The following is a 21,655-nucleotide window of genomic DNA, read 5'->3' as shown; positions in this document are numbered from 1 at the left end:
GTCAAAATACCAAAATGCATTGAGGGCTGAAAGCTATTATCTCTGGCATGGGCTGTACACTAGTACCCGCACCCCAGAAAGTAGTGAATGTTCTTATGAAAGACAGATGAATGAATAGTGTTAAAATGAGAATACGCTGCAATCAGCACCAAAATTGGAGGTATTAGAGTGAGCAGCAGAAAGACCTTGGAGAAGGAGCTAGGCTACACAAACAGCAATAGATCTAGCTGCACTTGCAATAAGTGGCCAGTTTGGTTTTTGAAGTGTGAATTACTTTCATGGACTTACCCTGTGTATGCTACAAAACACAGATATTATTTGTTATGTATATGGTGATTCTGTCCTTTATTCTACATCCTGCATAGCATCACACATTTATTGTAATCTCTTACCATCTTTTTAGTAAATGTGCTACCATAGGTTGCCTTTAAAAATACTTATTTAGCACTGATGGTCTAATTCCTTTTTCAATTATTACTTTTTTCACCCCATGTAACTGGAGGCTTATCTGTCAGCAGAGGCTGGGCGTATATGGTCGCCTGTGGGGAACTTCATGAATAATTGATTCCTTCCACAATTCCAGCGCCTCCCATTCTTCCCAAAGGGGCCGAGATCACAGGCCGATGTGCTCTTTTCTGCCATTTTTCAGCCCCGTGCCATCCTTGCTGTGGGCTGAGCTCACCGCCCGACGGCCCCGGCTGCGGCTGCCCGGGAGGCCCGGCCCACCCGCCGGCCACAAAGCCGCCGCCGCTCTCGAAATGGAGGCCTGAGGGCGATGGCGGCTTCACTCCCGTTGAGAACTATGTGAATCGGCCGCCATTTTTTAAGAGGGCGCTCGTCGGGGCGTGCCCTGCGGCTTCAGCCTCTGCGGAGGATGAGCCTTTGCGTTCGGGAATAGGGGGAGATAGTCACCAACTAGGAACAGCACCGAGTGGGGCACTGAGGGGGTGCGGTGCCTGAGGTCTCAGGGGTTTTCAACAGTGTAGGAATCTGGAAGATCCACCTTGTTTCCATATTAGAACAAAATGTAGGTGAGTAAGCCTATATACAGCACAGGAAACTTTAGATACAATCAGTTTTAACCTCTAGGTCAAATAATTGATTTACACAATCCTCTAATTGACTTTGTGCTTGAGAAGAGAGCACTGAAATCTTCAGAAGTATATTCTCTATTTTTTATATGTAGTAAAGAAGTTGACTGTATACTGATACGTCTGTTCATGCCTGGAAACGTCAGGGCCAAGTCCTGTCTCTCAAGACAGGACTCTCTCTGTCCACGGGACTGAGCATTACTCACCTCGATTGTGGCTCGGCCAGGATTCCCCAATGTGTATTTACTCTGACAAGATACTTCTGCAGTGGCAATACATTTGAAAGATAATAATGTCATTTTACTGTTTCTTTTTCCATTTAACCTTTCTTACAGGAAGCATTTACCATATCCTCAACAGAGGTGTTGCAGTCATCCTTGCCCATCCATCATTGCCTTGTCATCCCTGGTATCTCAGTGGCTGTGGGTACGTTGCCCTGAAAAAGAGGTGGTGGAGGTGACTGTAAGGAGTCTTACTTGTCAAAATACTTGCATAAATTGTACAGTGATTTTAAAAGTAGAAGATAATACAGGCTATTCAAATTTCTAAAGTTTCAAAAACAATATAAATTCTAATATGCTAGATGTTTACTATTTAATTAGTTTTTAGCCATTGATACTACTTGTGGTGATCTCTTGAAGGAAGGGATAGATAAATAAAATATTAGCTATCTTCAGAAAATTATTATAGTACAATCTGATTTTTTAGAAATCTGAGAAAGAAATATATTAAATGTTCCTTAGAAATATTTATCCAAATAGCTAATGGGAACTTATGGTATTCTTTTTTTCAAGATTGCCTCAAGCTAATTCTGAGAGTGGAGCAGAAAAGCAATGTGTATGTTGGGGAAGTTAAATGGAATGTTTTGGGTAGATATATATATCCTCAACTAATTGCTTCTTTCTTAAGTCTGAGTCAGATATTATGTGAATATACACACTTTCTTTTATACAATTTCTACAATTTAATTTCATTTAAAACTATAATTGCAATATATTTAAAGCAGATATTGATTGATCTTATGGAACTAATTTTAAACCCAATATAAATTAGTACATTAAGGCTGTATAAAGTTAAAATGAACATACTTAAAATGTAAATACTTTGGAACGGGTATACAGATGTTTATAAAGTCATTAACACTGTTGGACTTAGTGATACTCTTAAGTGATACTGCAGTGTAAAACATTACATTAAGTAGTTCATTATACCATTGGGATTACCTGTTACAAGTACTGAAGATTGCATTATAAGATCTTATAACTTATCAAACAAAATTTTACGTTAATAAATGCAGCAGGATGAGCATTCAGTTACACCCCCTTATACTGCTACACATAATACTTGCTAGAAATTGCTACTTTTTAGTAAGACAGCAGTTGCCAGGACGTAGGCTGAAAAATGCTGGGTTTAATTTAAAATTTCATTGCCAGATTTCACACTTTATACTTAGCAACAACAGTTTCTTGCCAAGTGAACTTTCAGAAGACCATACTGTGCAAAATGGGTGATACTGTATTTGAAAAATACACATAAATCTGTGAACACAGACTGCAGTCCATCCAGATAGTGTGAATGTTTAACCTAGAGAAGAGCTGCCTGTGAGAAGCAGTGTATTTACTGTTATAAAACATTCTTTGTATATTTCAAAATCACTTCAGGGAAGCCTATCCCAACATCCTCAGATGCAAATCAGTTTGAGAGTGTGATAAAAGTTTTGGTTAATCAAGAATTAAAAATATATATTCCATATTCTGGTATGAATCTCTTACTTCTCCCAACAGAAATGTTTGAGGATCAGAGGAGAAAACAGTACAAAAAGGAAAAGCAACCACATTGTAAAACTGGAAAAGGCTCACATCATACAGAGGAGTACAGTAAGGCTATCAAAGGCACCTAATATTCTTTTTTTTAAACTTGTTGAAAGAGACAGAACTGCAAAACTTGCTTTCCAGGTAGCTTGAATGAATGGATGAATGGCACAGAAAGATCAAGCTTGAATGAAGTCTCAGTGAAGAAATACCATTACAGATTACATAGGTCTTCTTGATATGCAAAGTTATTTGATGTAGAATCACAGGAATTACAGTGAAAAGTGGTTCAGAGATCGTCGCTACAGTCAGCTAGTTGTGCTACACAGTGAAATAATGATGAAGGAAGAACATCCATCAGCCTGCTTAACTGCCTCTCTTGAAGACTAGAGCTACTGGCAGTTGACATTTTTATAGGAGTATGTGTTCTGCCTTTGCGTTTGCCTCTGTTCAGCAGGTTTAAAGATCTATGTGGATCTGTTTTAGAACTGGTCTCAAAACTATCTACCTACAAAGACACTCTGGTATACATATCTAGTATCCCAAATACCAGGTGTTCCAGACAATGTGGGTTTTAAAGTTACACATTTCTTCTTAGTGACAATGAAAAATCCATTTCTACTCACCTCTCAGAGACTGACTGGGAGTAACTGTAAAGCAAAAAGTAACTGTGGTTACTTAATTGACTGTTAAGGGACAGAATATTAAATCTCTATTTACTCAACCGAAGCTGGGACATGTCTCCCAATTTCCTGAGTATTTCACTAGAATACATTGGGTTTTACTGTAGTTAAATATGCAACTCAATTAGTTCAATCTTTCCTATAGAAATTGTCTGCTACAATTGTAGAACTGTTGTCAGCATAGTTAAGCTTCCATCTAAATTCTGTCTTTAGTCCTGTTGTTTTATTTTAGTAAATTTGTTTGACCTGAAAAATTGGACAGAGTAGTTCTGAGTTCCAGATGATGAAGAAAAAAAAATCCTGGTGCTGTGCAACTTTGACATATGTTTTAAAATTTCTTCAACCCAAAATATTCAAGTTAAGTTATTTAGAACTATAGCCACTATAGTCTGATACCCAACCTTGTAGGCTCTGCATCTTAGGATCCACTAGTTCAAAAGAATCTATTTCTATCTTACCTTGCCTTCCACTCTTAAAACTCCTGGGAAAATAATTAATGAGATATTTTACTTGAACAGAGGTTGTAATTAAATAAAACTATACATAATTATGATGAGTGCAGTAAGCATCCTGGTCATTTACTGGAATACTTCGGATCAGGAGAAGCCTTAGGACTTGGTTCCAAATTTGTACATGCTGGATCACCTTTCAGTACAGATTTCATCTAGATCAAGCGTGAATACAGCACTGCATTTCCATCACACTACCAGAGCACTGAATACAGTGTTTATGTCTCTTATATGGTGGCTATCCTTTTTCATACTGTCTATATGAGGACAAAAGATGCTCGATTCAGCAGGAAGTGAAAAATTGCTTGGTGAGATAATACCTGATCCGATATCAAATCCTCTAGGATAGAGTTAGCCTTCACATTTTTTACATACACTTGAAGTTGTGTGGTGGGCTTGTATGAGCTCAGGACTTTGCATCACGTGGCTGTAATGTTTTTGATCCAATACTACTAGATTTCGTAAGAGAGATTGACAGCCTTGTGAAATTATGGCCTTACAGTCTGTTCCTATCAATCAAGCAGAGGAAACATGTCTTCAGAAACCAGGTATAGGACTTGCTTTTTTTATTAAAGCACTCGAGTAACAATTTCAGCTGCACTGTATAAAGATTGCTAACAAGAATGATTCTGAGCTAGTGCGCTGTGAAAATTACTTAAACAGGGACATTTTCATTCTCAAGGTAGAATGTGTCACGTGTCCATTATTTAATCTCAGGGTGCAGGAGAAGTTTCTCGGTGTGCTGTAAACTGATTATACAGTTACATTATAAATCCTTAAAAATATGTCAGTTTTTCTCGTGGGAATCTAAAATTAGCATCTTCTGTCTGTATTTCATTTTCTAAATACATTGTTTGATTTTGGGCAATAGTAATCAACAGCTACCAGTAAGTTCATTAGGAACTATCAGGTGTCACTTTTGAAAATACAGTTGCTTATTCAATGTCTATCTTACTGTCTTATTCCTAGCCTACCAAATAACATGATAAAAAATCTACCTGATCTGAATAATGCATTCCAGAGTTTTTATAGGACACTGAGAGCTAACTTTACCTAGGGTAGGATTAAAGCATAGATACTATAGCCCAGTGCTGTCTACATTCTGGAACAATGTACTTAAATAAAAATGTCTGACTTATGTTTAAAATTTAAAAGCAAATTTCCAGTCTTGTGGTTGTGAAGGAAATACTGCAATCATAAATTAGGTATGACTGATTGAGGGTGCTTAATCTCTCAGCCTAAATAAGTAGTGTGAGCAGCAACTACCACTTAGTTTGTGAACTAAGTTTAACTACCATTTAGTCAAAGAACTCTGTGAACAGACAAAAGAAGTCACAGATGGCTTTTTTCGCCCACAGATAAATGCATAGCTTGGCTACTGAGAAGCACTATGTATGTATACCTCTTCCTGCTGCTCCTGCTTCTTCTCTGAAGGGAGGTGGGGATTCCTGTAGTCACTTCTTTGTTCCTGAGTCATCCCCCGAGGGCTGTCTGGGAGTAGATAACAGAGTCTGTGCCACTGTTCTTGCCAGGATGGTGGGGAAGGCAACTCCTGCCACCACAACCCTGGTCACGATATACCTGTGTCCATAGACTACTTCAAGGACTAAGAGAAGATGCCCCAGAAATATAGGGACAGTACACTGGGATTTGTCAGACAGGTCTTTTAGGCTGAGAACTTGCTGAACCCCACTGTAGAATATAAAGGAGAATAAAAAGCCGCTGGGTCTTTGCAGTATAGAAACCTACAGGATGACAAGGATATCTTAAAATAACCAGAAGCCCTGAGTGGTCATGGTTAGTACAAGCAGTCATGAATCTGCAGTCTTCACCTGATACTTAGAAGATTAACACCTCCTTCCCTCTGCTTAAGTACAACTGTTCTAAATGACTGTGTGTAAAGACCTTTACATCTTAATACATTATTCAAGTTATGATCAAATTGGTGTAACAGATTGTATGATTTTTCAGGGAACTAGAATACTAATGGGGTAAAACCTGTTGCAGAAGGACAGATAAGAAAATAAGCAAAGACTTATCTTTGCTATGAGCTGCAGAAGGTAGATCTTCTGCTGAAGATCTCTGGACAAAGAATAAAGGAAATATGTATGTGAATTACCACTGTGGGAACCTATTACAGATCAGCAAACCAGAAGTTCTTACTACTTGTGAGCAAGTAGACGAGTGATCCAGAGCAATTATTTGATAGTAATGTATATTATTAATTAGGCTTATTAATTGTTGGGGAAAGAACACAGTTCAACACAGATTGTCCAGTAAGGTCCTACAATGCTCTTGTTTTCCTGAAAAGCGGGAAAAAATGAGAGTGGGCAAGACTTGGAAAAAATAAAAACAAAAAAGGAGGCAGTGAGCTAAGACCATCAAGCAATAGTACCTGTATATTTAACTACATTAGCAATAACATGAATATCAAAAGAATTATCCCACTGATCAATGCATAAGAAAGTTATCAAGAGATTTAACATTTTAATGCTTTTTTTGCATCAGCTTTCACCACCAAGGTCAGCTGCGATCAGATGGTAGCACAATTGCATAGTTAAAGGAGTAAGTACTCAACCAAGAATAAGAAAGACCAGATTAGAAAATACTTTGTGTACTCTCAAATTGTCTGAAACTGAGGAACCTCAGTCGAGGACACTTAAAGCACTGGGTGGATTAGTTAGCAGCTATCTTTGACAAATTGTGAAAAGTAATGAGATATTAGAAAAGGCAAAACATTGTACTTATATTTAAAAAGGGGCAAAAGAGGAATCCGGGAATTCTAAACCAATCAGCCTAATGCCTTTTGGAAGGTGTTGGAATAAAATGAATGAGTTTTAGAGGTTGTTTAAAAACAAGCTAACTAAAGTTTCAAAGAGCATGTCAGGAATGATAAAGATGTAATTCATTTTGCATTGGGCTAAAGCAATGGGCTACATGTCCCTGAGAGATCCCTTTCAGCCTTAGCATTCCATGTCTTTTCCACCACCTAATTAGTTCTGTGAGATTTCAGCCTTGTGAAGCAGAGGACCAGTCTCTGTCCTAATTACTTCACCTTTCCAAATTGCCTCAGAAATATCTTTTTAACATGAAAACTGCTTGCTCAGATGTTTTTAGCTGTGCCTGTTCAGTTATAATATTTATTTTCAGTATCCTTCTGTAGATTAAGGATTAGGACATCCTAGTGAGGTCTTAAATTAAGTCTTATAAACAATAGTGCTAGAGTGTGTTTCTACAGACAGAAGATTACTGTGTTGTTAACTAGCTTGAGCTAGCTAGCTTAATACCAGGCAGAATGGAGCACAGATTGCTTTCTCAAATGGCTGAATGAATAACTTGACTAATCCATTCATGGCAGGAGGGTAAGAGGCTGATGTGTCATTTGGATACCATTTCCTCAAAAAGCAGCAGGAACTCTTCGTATGTGAACTGAGCCGTTGTCACTTATGGTCTGTTCAGGGAATTCTTTTTCATGGGCCTTATTACTTTCACTATTTCCAGTTCTTTGCATAGAATGCTTAAGACTATTTTAGATGCCTTTTGCACCTAAAGATACAGCACAGTAGTTGAAATTGAATTAATTATTAATTCTCCAATCAGTATCTGAAAAGTACCACAATATTTGTTTGATGTTCTAAAAAGAGCTGTATGGCATACTGTCACATGCTGACCCCTTCTGATCATTCCGAGTGCACAGACTGCTACAGAGTAATTAGCCATTCCCAAAGGTGCAAGACAGTTTCTTTTGCATGTGTTGTGGTTGTCATTCTCCTTGACTTTGTAATTTCTGTTTATTTGCAGAAGATGCTACACTATGTGGGTAACAATGACTGTCATTTTACCAGTCCCAGTGGTAAGTTTCCCATGAATAAAATAAGTTTCCCAGGAATAACTGTTTAGGTGCTGCAAGCTATCTTTGGTATGTTCTAAACTGTAATTTTAAGCAAATAAAGATAGAATAAGTTGTTCACTTAAGCAAATCCTTTTTTCTCATTATAATACCATATATGTTAGCCAGCACTAGCACACTTTTTGTTTCATGTTGCATCTCTCTTTCCACAGTATTCAGCTTGTGCTATACACAACAGGTGAGCTGCTTCTAGTTATGTATCTTAATAATCCTACCTGCCATCACTGATGGCAAATGTGAGAAGTCCATTACTCTGCTTGTTGTTACTTTTTATCTCTTTTTCAGCAAGTGTTCAAAAACATTTGTTTCTCTTAATTGGACATCTGCCGTTCCAGGTATTCCTTTTTTTGATTACAAATCAGGGTAGATGGTCCAAGTCACATCCTTCCTAGCTTCCCTTCCAGGCTCACATTAGCACCCCTGCTGAGGTATACTCTTTCTGTCATGTGGTGGGTAAAAGAGGGCACCCGGATCCAGCTACCACTCAACATAGGAGCCGTCTCCAACACTGAAAACTAAAATTTGTAGATATTACCTCCAGGTGAAGTAAATTGCTTTCCATATCAATACTGGTGATATTTTCCAGTTCTCAGTTGTCAGAAATTCTTATCAATGCAAACATGGTTGTGTTCTACAGAGGTAAGAGGTTTAGAGTTAAAAATATAAAAGCCTTCAGTATCACCTTAAGATATTTAAAAATACTGCTTATCTTTTCTCCAGAGGAGGATGACAAGTTATGTGCAAATATATACTATGATATGAAAGGATCATTTCAGATGACAAAAATTTAATGACAACTGGAAACTTTGGTCTGCTGAGATCAACTCAATTTTTCTCTACTGTATAATGCTTTGTTTGAATTTACCTGTTCTGTCCCAGTGTTAGGGAAAATACATGCAGTGTTTTAGGCAAAGAGGGTTGACCTCAAGACAGTATTATTAACCTTGCATATAAAATGAGAACTCTCCAAGTGCTTAACTTTTATGTTTCTTTCTTAATGCAAATTATACTGGATTAGCTTTGCTCCATATTCGAGCAATACTGCATTCCTGTGTTTAAAAGTCCTGTGCTATGCAGAAGAATTCATACTGATTCTTTTCTAAAAGGTTAGCTAATTCTGTTTTTCGCTGGAGTTGTTTTTTTTAAATTATGAACATAGTTGAATATTCCTCAGTCACTTACTATCAAAGAGTACAATTCTTTCATTTCATAGCAAAGAATTGTAATCATGGTTCCCTGGGCCAATCCCAAATGTGCAAGACAGCTGCTACATTAGCTAGTATATACCTGAGAATATTCAATACATTGACTTCTAAGCGACAACTAGAAAGTGTGAATGCTAACAGAGGAAAATGCTGAAGAATCCTGGAGGGACTGCAGGCATGGGCAAGGCCGTGTTGGAGCAGGTTTACTTCTGGAGGGACTGCAGCTGTGGGTAAGGCCATGCTGGAGCAGGTATATCTCTGAAAGCACTGAGGCTCATGCAGAAGGCCACGCTGGAACAGGTGCACCTCAAAGCGACTGTAGCTCTGGATAAGTCTATGCTGCAGCACATGTATCCCTGGAGAGACTGTGGCTCCTGGGTAAGGCTCCACTTGGAGCAGGTACAACCCTAAAGGACTGCAGTCTGTGGATAAGTCCAAACCAGAGCAGGGGCAAGGGGAGGAGTTCATTACAATGTTAAACCTGATGGTCTGTTCCAAATGGACCAGGGGTGGAGATTGTAATGGAAATACCTTTAAATTGTTGTAACTCAGGATTTGAGTTACATGTTATGGAAATTACTATAGCAGAAACCCCTTGTTGCTAGCCAGGCTGGGAGCAAGGGGAGGAGTTCATTGCAATGTCAAAACCTATAACCTGGCCCAAAGGGGCCAGGGGTGGAGATTGTAATGGATATACCTTTAAATTGCTGTAACTTGTGATTCGAGTTGCATGTTACAGGAATTACTGCAGCAGGAACCACCTGAACTAATGGAGGACAAGCCTTTCAAGAAGCAGTGCAAGTGCAGCAGTGACCCGACCTGAGCTGGTTTTGGTGCCCAGTAACTCCATGCAACACACCACCTCTCCTGTCCTGAGTGACCACAAGAACAGATGGAGACCAAAGCCGTGGACTAAATGATATCCGTGTATTTTATCAAAGGATGGGAATGGGGGTGGAGGTTAATGAGGTTGTATTGGATAGTGTAGAACCTGAGCATGATGTAAATGGTATGGAATAAAGGGTGGATACTGTTCTTGTTTCAGCTGGGATAGAGTTAAATTTCTTTGTAGTAGCTGGTATGGGGCTGTGTTTTGCATTTTTGCTGGAAACAGCGGTGATAACGTGGAGATGTTTTAGTTGTTGCTAAGTAGCGCTTACACTGGTCAAGGACTTTTGCAGCTCCCCGTGCTCTGCTGGGTGCACAAGAAGCTGGGAGGGGGCACAGCCAGGACAGCTGACCCAAACTGGCTAACGGGATATTCCATACCATATGACATCATGTTCAGTATATAAAGCTGGGGGAGAAGGAGGAAGGGGGGGATGTTTGGAGTGATGGCGTTTGTCTTCCCAAGTAACCGTTACGCGTGATGAAGCCCTGCTTTCCTGGAGATGGCTGAACACCTGCCTGCCCATGGGAAGTAGGGAATGAATTCCTTGTTTTGCTTTGCTTCTGCGCGCAGCTTTTGCTTTACCTGTTAAACTGTCTTTATCTCAAACCATGAGTTACCTCACTTTTACTCTTCTGATTCTCTCCCCATCCCACCAGGGGGGAGTGAGCAAGCGGCTGCATGGTGCTTGGCTGCTGACTGGGGCTAAACCACGACAACACGGTTCACAGTTAGTCTGAAATTTAAAAGTGATCAATGCCCAAGAAATACCTGCTTTAGAGTTTCTAGAACTGAGGGAACTGGGAGAGGTAGGAATTCTGTGAAGATTCTGAACCCACCTCTGAGTCAGTGAAAGAAAGAAAATGAAAACACTTCCAACTTTTACTTTATGTACTGAGAAATGTTTACTACATAATCTTACAATATACAAATTAAGGTTTTGCTTTTAATTTCATTTGTACCATCCAAATTCCTGTTTACCTCACTGCTTCTACTCCTAGTAAAATAGTTTCATTTTAATTCTGAAAGCATCGTAGTGGATTTATACATTTATTGTGATTATGATATTCCCAGCAGTGACAGACAGAACTACAACGAATTCTGAATGCACCCATTAATCCACACAAAAATGTCAGAATCAGGTTATTTTCTCTAGCAAATACAGAAATTGACAATGATGTAATTACTAATTTGAAATATCTGAATTTGCATCTAGGTAAATGTGAAGAAAATTAAGCCCCTTGCTGTTTGTTCCTGGAGGAAAATCAGCATTAAGTAATGCAACTCAATTCAGGAAAAATAACTGGTCAACTATTATTAACTGTTCTTTGTAAATAAAACACAAGTTTTTCCTCCTATGCTTATATTAGAATTTAATCACCCTTGAAAAGATCTCATACCAAAATGAGTAATTGCTACAAACAACAGAAACAAAAGCAAACAACAAAAAGATGTTTAGTGGAAAATGCAATACCTCTCTTTAGTTTCAGTGGCTTTCCCAGCAACTTTGGGTGCTGATTTGTTTCCTCCAGAAGAAAAACTGATAATAAAGCCGGTTATCTCTTGATTCAATCCCACTTATTTCCAAAGAAATAAAAAGATATATATTCTGAGGAATATACAAGCAATTTTATCTTTCTTTTATAGCAGAAGAACAAGAAAATTATGGTAATTCTTCTCTAGCAGTTCTACATTCTGAATTCCTTTCTCTCCAGTTCCTTAATGTGCCATCTACTTATGTATAATCACATCTAAATAAAGAGAAACATGAAACTCATCAGTCTTCCTCTGACAAACAGATTAGACCACGTGTAGTTTAAGTGTCACAGGACATTTTTCCATTTTTCTTCCTAATTCTTGATTCTAGTTAAAATACTTGGGCCCTATTACTGACAAAAGGATCTCCAGGATGGCTTCACTGATTAGAAAGCCAGGAAGGGCTGTTGTGTCCCCTTTCCTGACTGATTCTAGAATAGACCCTTGGCTGCCTAATCAACATAGAACAAAGAGTTTCTTAGAATTAATTCCCACATGAGATATTATAGTTTTTAGGGGGAGGGAGGGGGAAAAAAAAAAAAAACAAACCCAAACCTGGGATTAAAACATTTGTAGTGGTGAAGAATCCCCACCAAAGCTTGATAAGTAGTTCCAGTGCAGCTTGTGCCTTTCTTCTGTTATGTCTGACTTCAACATTTAGGCAATAAACAAGGAGGTCTTGTACTAGCAAATATAAGTAAGTTTCCCATGGGAGAAATCTTAAATAAAGTTAGGATTTGTACAAAGCTAAAGTCATCTGAGCTTCTCAGTACATTGGTGTCTCTCACTACAGATTGGCTTTCCTCTCTTCAGACATCCAAAAGTTGGGCATTTAGAATAAGTAGCAAGACTACCCTAAACAGTCAATGGTGAGAGAAAAGTGCAAAAATACTGTACCATCTACAGTGCAGTGCAGTTTTCTGAGACAAAACCACACATCCTAAGTCCATTTTTTCACTCTCTTAATTATTCTCCATAATTTTCTCATTTGCTTTGTCTATTTTTTCATGTTTTGGACCATGTACTTCAGTACTGGTCTACAACTTCGCCAAGTACTGTTGTAATATATCTTCCCTACAACCTCTTAATATTTTGTTCTTTATATATTTAAGGATTATAATGGTCCTCTTGCCTACAGGAGAGCGCTGAAGGATCATATTTCACTGTAACCCATTTAGCATTGGCCAGGATAGAGCACCTGCACTCTTAAAGATGGTAAAATTTCTTCCCAGCTGATGAGCTTGTATGTAGAAATATTAAAATGCCTATTTCTTCCTTGCGCTCTCTTACTACGTGATTTTATCATTCTATGTGAGTGACATGCCCTTACAGATTAACTGTATTAACTGGCTTATAGTCAGAAAACAAGGAAGACCCACTATTACATTTCATAAATGTCTCACTGGATCACATTGTGTTATGTGCTGCTCCTGTGTACAGTGGAAAGTGACTTCTCATCTCCTACTTCTGAGTCCCCACAGAGTTAAAACAAGAGTTTCTTTAAGTTATGCCATCATAAGTGTTGCTGCTATTATCAGTGACCCATCAGGTATAGTGTAAGAAAACTCTGATACTCATTTCTTTCCCATTCCCAGACTGCATGAATTACATGATTACATGAATTCCTGCTCTCTGATTCCCTAGTTGTCTGCTGATGGAGAGCTCTTCATAATGGGGATTTTCCACTCATTATCTCTAGCCATTTTAAATTGTGTGTGTTGAAAAGTGACTTTGTATAGCAAAGTTTCCAGCCTATGATCTTTTCTCACAGGTGTCTTCATAGTTTTACTTCTGTTCCATACTTCTACTTCTGTTTTACCAACACAACTAGAAATAGAGTCAAATCTGTATTTTTTCAATCAGTAAAATGTATCTGTTAACACTTTCCCATTAAATTAAAGCTCCATAAACAGCAGAGAGTTTAAATTTATGGCAATTGGCTTTTTTTTTGTAAAGGGATTTATGATAAAGTGTATTTAAGTTCAAATGAAGCTTTCTCTTGTAGGTTATCTGGTTGTAAGCTTCCTCTCTCATGTGTTACACCAAAGTTCTACCTCTTCCTTGTCTAGCTGGTATCTCACTTCTACCTGAGTAGAGAAACAAGCCGCCTACCTCAGTGGGTCATCTGTTCTCTAGCAGAACAATGACTTCAGGTTGGTTGGGGTTGTTTTGATAATATGGACAATGTTAGGTATCTTGAAATCCTGAATCTTTAAAATGTGACACATGGGTAACTGCATTATCCAAAAGCCATGGGGCAGAGCCCATAGAAATCCATAAGTACCTACTATTTGTTCCAGAAGAAACCTTGAAACCTATGTATTTAACAACTATGATCCATGGTAATATAAGCAACCCACTGTTTCCCATGTCTCTCCTTCCTGATCTCTATCCACTAACCTATATTTGCAAAAGTTGTAAGCTGAAGGCTGAGAGAATATTTGGGGAGGGTTGACTCTGTTGTTGTCTTCTGCTGTTCTCTACGTGTCCACCATTGGCCACTGCGAGAGATGGGATCCTGGGCTAACTAGACCTTTGGTTTGACTGCTTTTATGTTTCTATGTTCCTGTAAGCCTGAAAATTCTCTGTTTGCATAAGTTAGCTTGTGACTGATAAATTCTTAGATTCCATCTATACTGATATGCTCCAGTCTGAGGTTCAGACTCTGTGATTGTTCCTGAACAGTGTGCTATAATGCCAAGAACTGAGAGCAGGGAAGTGGTGCTGCAGTATGGGAATGTGAGAAGATGTGCTTGAGGGGACTGAATGATTACTGAGATGAGGTAAGGGTGGGAGCTGGAACAATATTTCAAAGAGATATGGGACTAGGATGGAAGCCTCAGATGTGCCAGGATGTGCATCATCAGACAGGAAGTTAGGACATATGTGAGAAAATGGAAGACTCAGACATAGGCTGCAGGGCAGGTAGCGATGGAGAAGAAAAAGGAATGCATGGTCCTTTTGAATGCAGATTAAGATCCAGAATTCCTGAGTTAGCTGATAAAGAGACAACATAAAATATTAGTTTATCTCTCCCTAGTGACTGAGCTGCACAGAATTAATGGATGATAGTTTTCTCCTGCTTTTATTTGCTATTAGCTCGTGTCACCAGAATTTGTTCTAGAAGCTCCTGGGTTTTGAACTTTCTGGATGAGCCCCAGGGGTGTAAATTTGCTTCAGGAAAATAGAATTTCTGATGGTTGTTATTCTAGATTGCCTTTTAGGAAGTTACCTCCTACAAGTAATTTGGAGAATGCTAACATTACAGAGACCTAAAACATTCAAAAAGTAGAGATCACTCAAACTCAAGCTGCTTGTGAAAACTTAATTCAAACTCCTGGAGTACATAGGCTGTGATACAGTCTTTTATTTATGAGATGACATACTATTTTTACCACAGGCCATTCCTTCCTTCAGTACACAAGATATGTAGTGTTCAGAGTACGATGTCATGAAATAGCAAGTTGTTTTTATGACCCCTTCCTCATCTAGTACAAAAGCTACACAGTACAGTGACTGAGGCAGAAGATTTCAAGAAGAAAAGGTTGGTTGTGTGTTTTGGACAGAAGAGTAACTCCTGAACAACTGGATTATCTCTTTGACCCATTTCAATTAATCCTGCTTGAGGCTGAAACACATTTAATTCAGGTTTGGGATAGGCGATGAGACATATGTGGTTTTCACTTCTTAGGTACCCAGCTCATGATCAGGAGACTTCTCAACTGCAAGCGAAGTTGTCAGATGTGATTGACAAATGAAGTGTAAAAATAAATGCTATATCCTTGTCAAATGCACCCATCCAAAACAGGCAGACAAAACAATACATATTTTTGACACTAATATAATTGTACTGTAGTTCTTTGTGTAAAATGGGGATAAATGGACTAATGTTTGTGAAGCCAGCGATAAGTGTCAAAAGAATCATAGAATCGTAGAATATCCTGAGTTGGAAGGGACCCATAAGGATCATTGAGTCCACCTTCTGACTCCACACAGGGCAACCTAAAAGTTAAACCATATGTCTAAGAGCATTGTCCAAATGCTTCTTGAACACTGACAGGCTTGGGGCCATCAGCACTTCCCTGGAGAGCTTGTTCCAGTGCTTGACCATGCCCTCAGTGAAGAACTTTTTCCAGATATCCAATCTGAACTTACCCTGATACAGCTTTAAGCCATTCCCTTACGTCCTATCACCAAACACCAGAGAGAGGAGATCAGCACCTCCCTCTCTGCTCCCACTCATGAGGAAGTTGTAGAAAGCAATGAGGTCACCCCTCAGTCTCCTCTAAGCTGAACAAACCTAGTGTCCTCAGCTGCTCCTATTAAGTCATGCCCTCTAGTCCCTTTACCATCTTTGTTGCCCTCGTTTGGACACATTCTAATATACTGTTATCCTTACGTTGTGGAGCCCAAAACTGCACACACTACTCAGGGTGAGGCCACATCAATGCTGAGTATAGTGGGACAATCACTTATTTTGACCAGTTAGCTATACTGTGCCTAATGCACCCTAGGATACAGCTAGGATACCTTTTCACTGCCAGGGCACATTATTGACTCATATTGAGATTACCACCAACCCAAACCCCCAGACCCCTTTGTACATAGCTGTGCTTGCACACCAGACTCTTGTTCCCTAGTATATACATACATCCAGGATTACACCATCCCAAGGAAAATTATTTAGAACATGGAATGGTGTTTCTTAAAAAAAGCATGAACTGAATTCCCTAACATGGGGATAAAAAAAATGTTGAAGGGTATGCATGAATGTCATTCACTTCATATGCTGAATGAGACAGACGTGATTTGAAAAAGGAGTATTAGTGTAATTTGGGAATATGACATAATGCATACACTCAAATGTGCATTGCCAGTTAATAACTAGTTCAAGGGGTGGAGAGCATAGGAGCAGGTCTGGAGGTGGGATCACAGGATGGGGATTTTTGAGTCTGACTCAGCATAAGCTGACAAAGTGGGAGGAGGAGCTGCCTGTTGAGCTGAACATAAGCTGAACTTATTATTGTTTCAATTACTTTTTTGTGTATAACATATTTATTTATAATGGAGAGCACAAGAATGGTTTAGAAAAAAATAAATAAATGCTTGTGAAACAAGATTATAGTTTTAGAGTAAGACCAAGAGATTGGACGGAAGGTAACTTAAGAAACACTATAAAGTTAAAAGGGAGTGATAGACCTTTGGAGAACCACAGAATAGAGAATACCACAACAGATTCAGAACTGGGGTTGGGGGTATACCCATGAAGGGACTGCACTTGAGGATCAAGCACTAGTTAATGCAGCAAAGAAGGAAGAAAATTTTTGGGTATGTGGAAAAGAGACTGCAATATGATGACAGATGTTTAAAGAACAATAATTTTAGATTTCTGGACACAAGTCAAAGTCTCATTTTGCAGTCATTTTAAAGGAAGAAATGGTAAGGTCAGTAAGGAGTCTTATGAGAGCCTTATCACACAATCTTATCTTTGTGGAAAGTAGGGTTGGATCCTTCCCATTTGCAAGGCACTGTCTGGCACATATTTTGAGTCTCATGGCAAGGGAGGGACTGTGCTGTTTACCATACTCTCCCACCCACCTTATAGTTCAATGAAGGCCTAGTGGAAAGATCCTGTAGTAAATTTCCTGTGTCCTGCCCTAACTAATTTTTCCAAATGACCTTTTAGCATATAAAACAGCAATGCATTAATCCAGTCTGAAGGTACTGATGACCATGGCACAGTCCTCATCTGACAGAAAAGGACAAGTTGCCTAAAAAAGCAAGTGTGTTCAGTGCTAGAACAGGCTCAAACACTTTGAATGAAACAGAAGAAAAATGGCTTTGCTTTGAAAACGAAAATGTTTGCAAAAAATTAGATTTTCCAAGTTTTGTCTAGAAAGTATGTGTCAAAGTATTGTCAAAACTAACATCACAGTGATTTGCAGTAAAAGAATCTTATGATTTTGAATAGTTTGATTTTTGAGTTAAATTTCTTACAAGAAATTTCTTAAAGAATGTTTTAAAAACTGACCAATTTTAAGCGTTATGAAATAGAATGCACTTCACAATTTCATATTTTGCAGTTTTTTTCCTCTCAGCCATCTCTAAACAATGTTAATAACTAATTAAAAACTACATTGTGAATCTTACTGAGATAAAGCAGAAGCCAGATCACCAGTCAGAACCTACTCATTCCTTGTCATGTATGTAGCATCACTTTGATTCTTTGATTTATGCAGATGAGCAGTGCAGTTTCACTAATGGGATATACATTGTTCCCCTGTGCTTCCCACTGTGCCCCCTGATCCGGCACTATCACTTGTCTGATTGCACCTGCAGAGATCAACATGTTGGTCTAACTGGAAATTGGCCAGTTGTTAACCACATGAACGCTCATGTCGTCATAGAAAGTTGACAGAAATTTGTAGCCAGTCGTTGAGGAGAGGAGAGGACTGCTACTTTTGGTAGCAGCTTTATCATGCAGCAACTTGCCTGTGGAGAAACCACACATGAAGCCTCACGGAGCCTGATCTTATACAAGCTCCTCAGTATGAGAAACACTGGGAAGATAAAGGAATACTACATTCTAAAATTAATGGAAGGAAAGAGTTCAAGGTTCCTGTATACTGAAGCCCTTTCTTTCAACACTCTTCTTAGAGACCCCACAGGAGGAGATCTTCAACCCGTAAGTAGAAAGATCTTGTTCAAGAGGAGACTAGGAAAGGTTTGATTTACCAAATCCAGTATTTGATTAACATTTGTGATCAAATAATTTTTGAGATCCACTAATGAAAACCTAAAAAGCAATTGGATTTAGAAAGAATAAGGGATTTTCTTCATATATATTAATACATACACAGATGTTGCTCCAAAGATAGGTTATGCTAAGATGAGAAGCTAGGTTCATGCAACAAAATCCTCCTGCTGCAATGGAGATATTCTGTCCTCCTTCAGGCTGCACGCTCTTCTCTGCTGTCTTTGGAGGCACTTTGGTACCTGTCTGACACATAAGTCGCTTAAACTCACTAAGGAGGCAAAAAGCTATTAGCTTTTTTTTTTACTTAATCGGAGGACAAATGTTAATAATGGTGGCAGGATCCCAAATATAGCTGAATGTCATAGCTGACAGGTTTTCTCAGCAAAATGTCACTAAACCAACATGAAATGATGGTATTTTAGACTTGGACTTATAGTTTGAGGACAGTATAGAAAAGCTAGTTGTCGAAAATTATCCTAAAGTTGATTTAGTGTATATTGCATGGAAAGAAAACAAAAGCAGGTCTGTATCTAAGCCTCTTGATTTCATAAGGCAGATTTGGTAAGCTAAGGGACCTAGTTAATCAAGTCAACTGAACTGAGGAGATTAGGAGTTTGAAATGGAAATTATTTGCTGTTTCTTCATGGGGCAGGTGCAAACACAGTGCATAAAAAGGATAATTGAGAATAAGTAGACAGCTTTTAGGGAAAGAGGGACTGACTAGCAAAAAAGCTTTGCTACACATCAAGAAGCACAGAGATTATATTTTCCAGAGCAGAATGAGAGAAATGGCAGCAGGCAGTACTGAACAGGAGAATGTCAAATTGGAGAGTATCTGCTAGTAGATTTCTTTGGAAGTTATTCTTGGAATTGATCTTATTGTTTGGTAAAGAAGAGAAAATAAGCTTATTGCATTGTCTGGTTTCACAAAATTAGGCAGCATCATCAACACAGCTGCAGTGGGATGTCATATGGAAAAACAATGAATGACCTTGATGATTTAACTAATGGAAATAAAACAAACTGCTGTAATACAAAATGCAAGGTCACACACTTGGAGGCTAACAAATATTTTGCTGTTAGCAGAGAACCTTCCCAGCAAATAAGTGGTGTAGAAAAGAACATAAGTACTACTAGAATAGATGGTGGCTATATAATGTAGTTGTGCAAAAAGGCAACTGCACATGCAACACTGCGATATTTCATGGAGATATGGAGCTATGGAAATATTAATGTACTGTACAATGTAACAATTCAGTTTAAAATGGAATATTATGGGAATTTCAACCCACATTAAAGACAGATAGGTTCACACTGGGACAGATGGCAATATAGGCTAGTAGAATGACCAGTGGAATGAAGATCTGCTGAGCAAGAAGAGACTAAAAGATCTTTGTTTAGTCTAGCAAAAGAAGGCTGAGAGGGAATATGATTACTGTCTATAAATATATCAGGGGTAAACACTAGGGAGGGAGAAGAGCTGTTTAAGCCAAGGGACGAACACTGGCACAAAAACAAATGGATAATGGATTCTTGAATAAATTTAGTCTGGAAATTAGAAGGTCTCTAAACACCAAAACAATGTAGTTCTGGAACAGATTTGCAACAGGAGTAGGGGGTAAACATATCAAACTACCATTAAGATGGAGCTTGAAAAGTTTCTGGAAGGGATTATATGTCACAGTTTCCTGTAATAGCAAGAAACTGGACTCACCGACCTAGGGAGTCTCTTCCAGTGTTAAGGTCCTATATTCTGTTTTACATTGTCATTCCTTCTCCATAAAGACAAGAGATTTAACCAACTAAAACCCTCAAATGTTTAAAAACTGATAAAAATTATTTTGCAAGCAAAAATTAAGTTGATTGTTGGAAACTCACTGCAAGTGATTTCAGAATAACACTATATTGGGTATTACATTCTTAGCCTTTACTGTATGGCAATGTCTTCTGTGGGGAGGTTGCCCAGTGCAGAACATAAGTTATTCTTTACTTTTTCAAAACTGAAATATGGGATGTGGCAGAAAGGTAATTTGAAGACATATCATGCAAAGAATAGTAATCTTTTTGGATAGTGTAAATTGTGTCATTATTTGACCTTTTGAAAGATCACTTTTGGTTAAATAAGCTGCAAATTAAACAGCTGAATGCAATTTATTTATAGATGCATATTGATTTGTTTATAGTTATTATGCAAAGTATAAGTAGTTCAACAACTATAATGAAAACCCCAGGTAATGTTTTGTAGAAAGCAATTTTTTTCAGATTTTTAATAGTATGGGTTCTGTTATGTACAGTACAAACATATACACATATATGGTATCTTTTAATTAAGAAATTTAGTCTATAAAGAATAGCTACAATGCCTAATGAAACTCAAAAATTGCAACACCAAGAGAGGGAACATTATATAATGAAAACAAAATGATTGAGATGTGACTGATCATAGGTGTTTTAAGATTCTTTTTTAAGATACTTTTTGTTTGGTATTGGTTTTTTAATCTTTTTCCTCCCACTATTATTTCTTGAAGTTGTATTGGGCAACCAGCTAGTAGACAAGAATTCCACTATTGCCACGACCATGAAGAACACACCATGTTCCATCAGCTAATACAGTTTGTTGAGATATTTCTTCTTTGTGATGGCCAAGGGGGATTGAGGCGAAATAGACAAAATAAGTGAGATTAAGGACAGAAAGAAAGAGAAACATTGGCAAAAATGGTAGGGGAAGAAAGTAGAGAAAAGAATAAGATCAAGAGGATAAATAGAACTGTGTAAAGCAGAGATTACAAGGTTTGGGGGGTGGGGCAGTATAGAAGACAACAATGACATTGAAGAAATTTTGGGGTCACATACCATGGATTACACTCCATTTTCACTTCCAGAGGTGGTGGAAACACACAGACATTTCTATAAATGTCATTTTTATCTGCATTCCAAACACAATTTTTTTCCCAGCCAATCGTCAAATCAGTTGTAATAAACTGTGTTCTAAAGGGTTTAATGAACCTCTACTTTTGAAGTCTTACATATATGAAGTAGTAAAAGACATCTTGTTCAAGTACTTCCTCTTCATTCCTCAGAATTCTGTTCTAGACACCCAAACAATTAGATAGATGTAAAGCTAAAAGTGTTCAGGCTGAAGAAGTCCTTCAGTCAAATGAATATGTTTCCTTCTAATTCTGGAACAAATGTCACTATTCTTTATCATACATAAATATCGCTGATAACAGGAGGTAGCTTTAAACTATGTTCATTTTGTCCCTA

The 21,655-nt window shown here is 38.2% G+C and overlaps 1 long non-coding RNA gene across 3 annotated transcripts; it reads left to right on the top strand.

The window, feature by feature from the left end:
• Positions 1 to 644: 644 nt before the first annotated feature.
• LOC135311550 (uncharacterized) lies at positions 645 to 12,123 on the top strand. Of its 3 annotated transcripts, XR_010371201.1 has the most exons (4): positions 657 to 1,031; positions 1,427 to 1,517; positions 2,876 to 2,968; positions 7,896 to 12,123. It is a non-coding gene; the product is annotated as an uncharacterized LOC135311550 (long non-coding RNA). The 3 variants fall into 3 exon arrangements; XR_010371200.1 differs by having other exon boundaries at positions 645 to 1,031; positions 1,427 to 1,547; positions 2,876 to 12,123; XR_010371199.1 differs by having other exon boundaries at positions 669 to 1,031; positions 2,876 to 12,123.
• Positions 12,124 to 21,655: the final 9,532 nt, after the last annotated feature.

Source organism: Phalacrocorax carbo, chromosome 1 (genome assembly GCF_963921805.1).
Source record: "Phalacrocorax carbo chromosome 1, bPhaCar2.1, whole genome shotgun sequence".
In the NCBI taxonomy this organism is placed as follows: Eukaryota; Metazoa; Chordata; class Aves; order Suliformes; family Phalacrocoracidae; genus Phalacrocorax; species Phalacrocorax carbo.
This window is presented reverse-complemented; position numbering and strand designations above follow the sequence as displayed.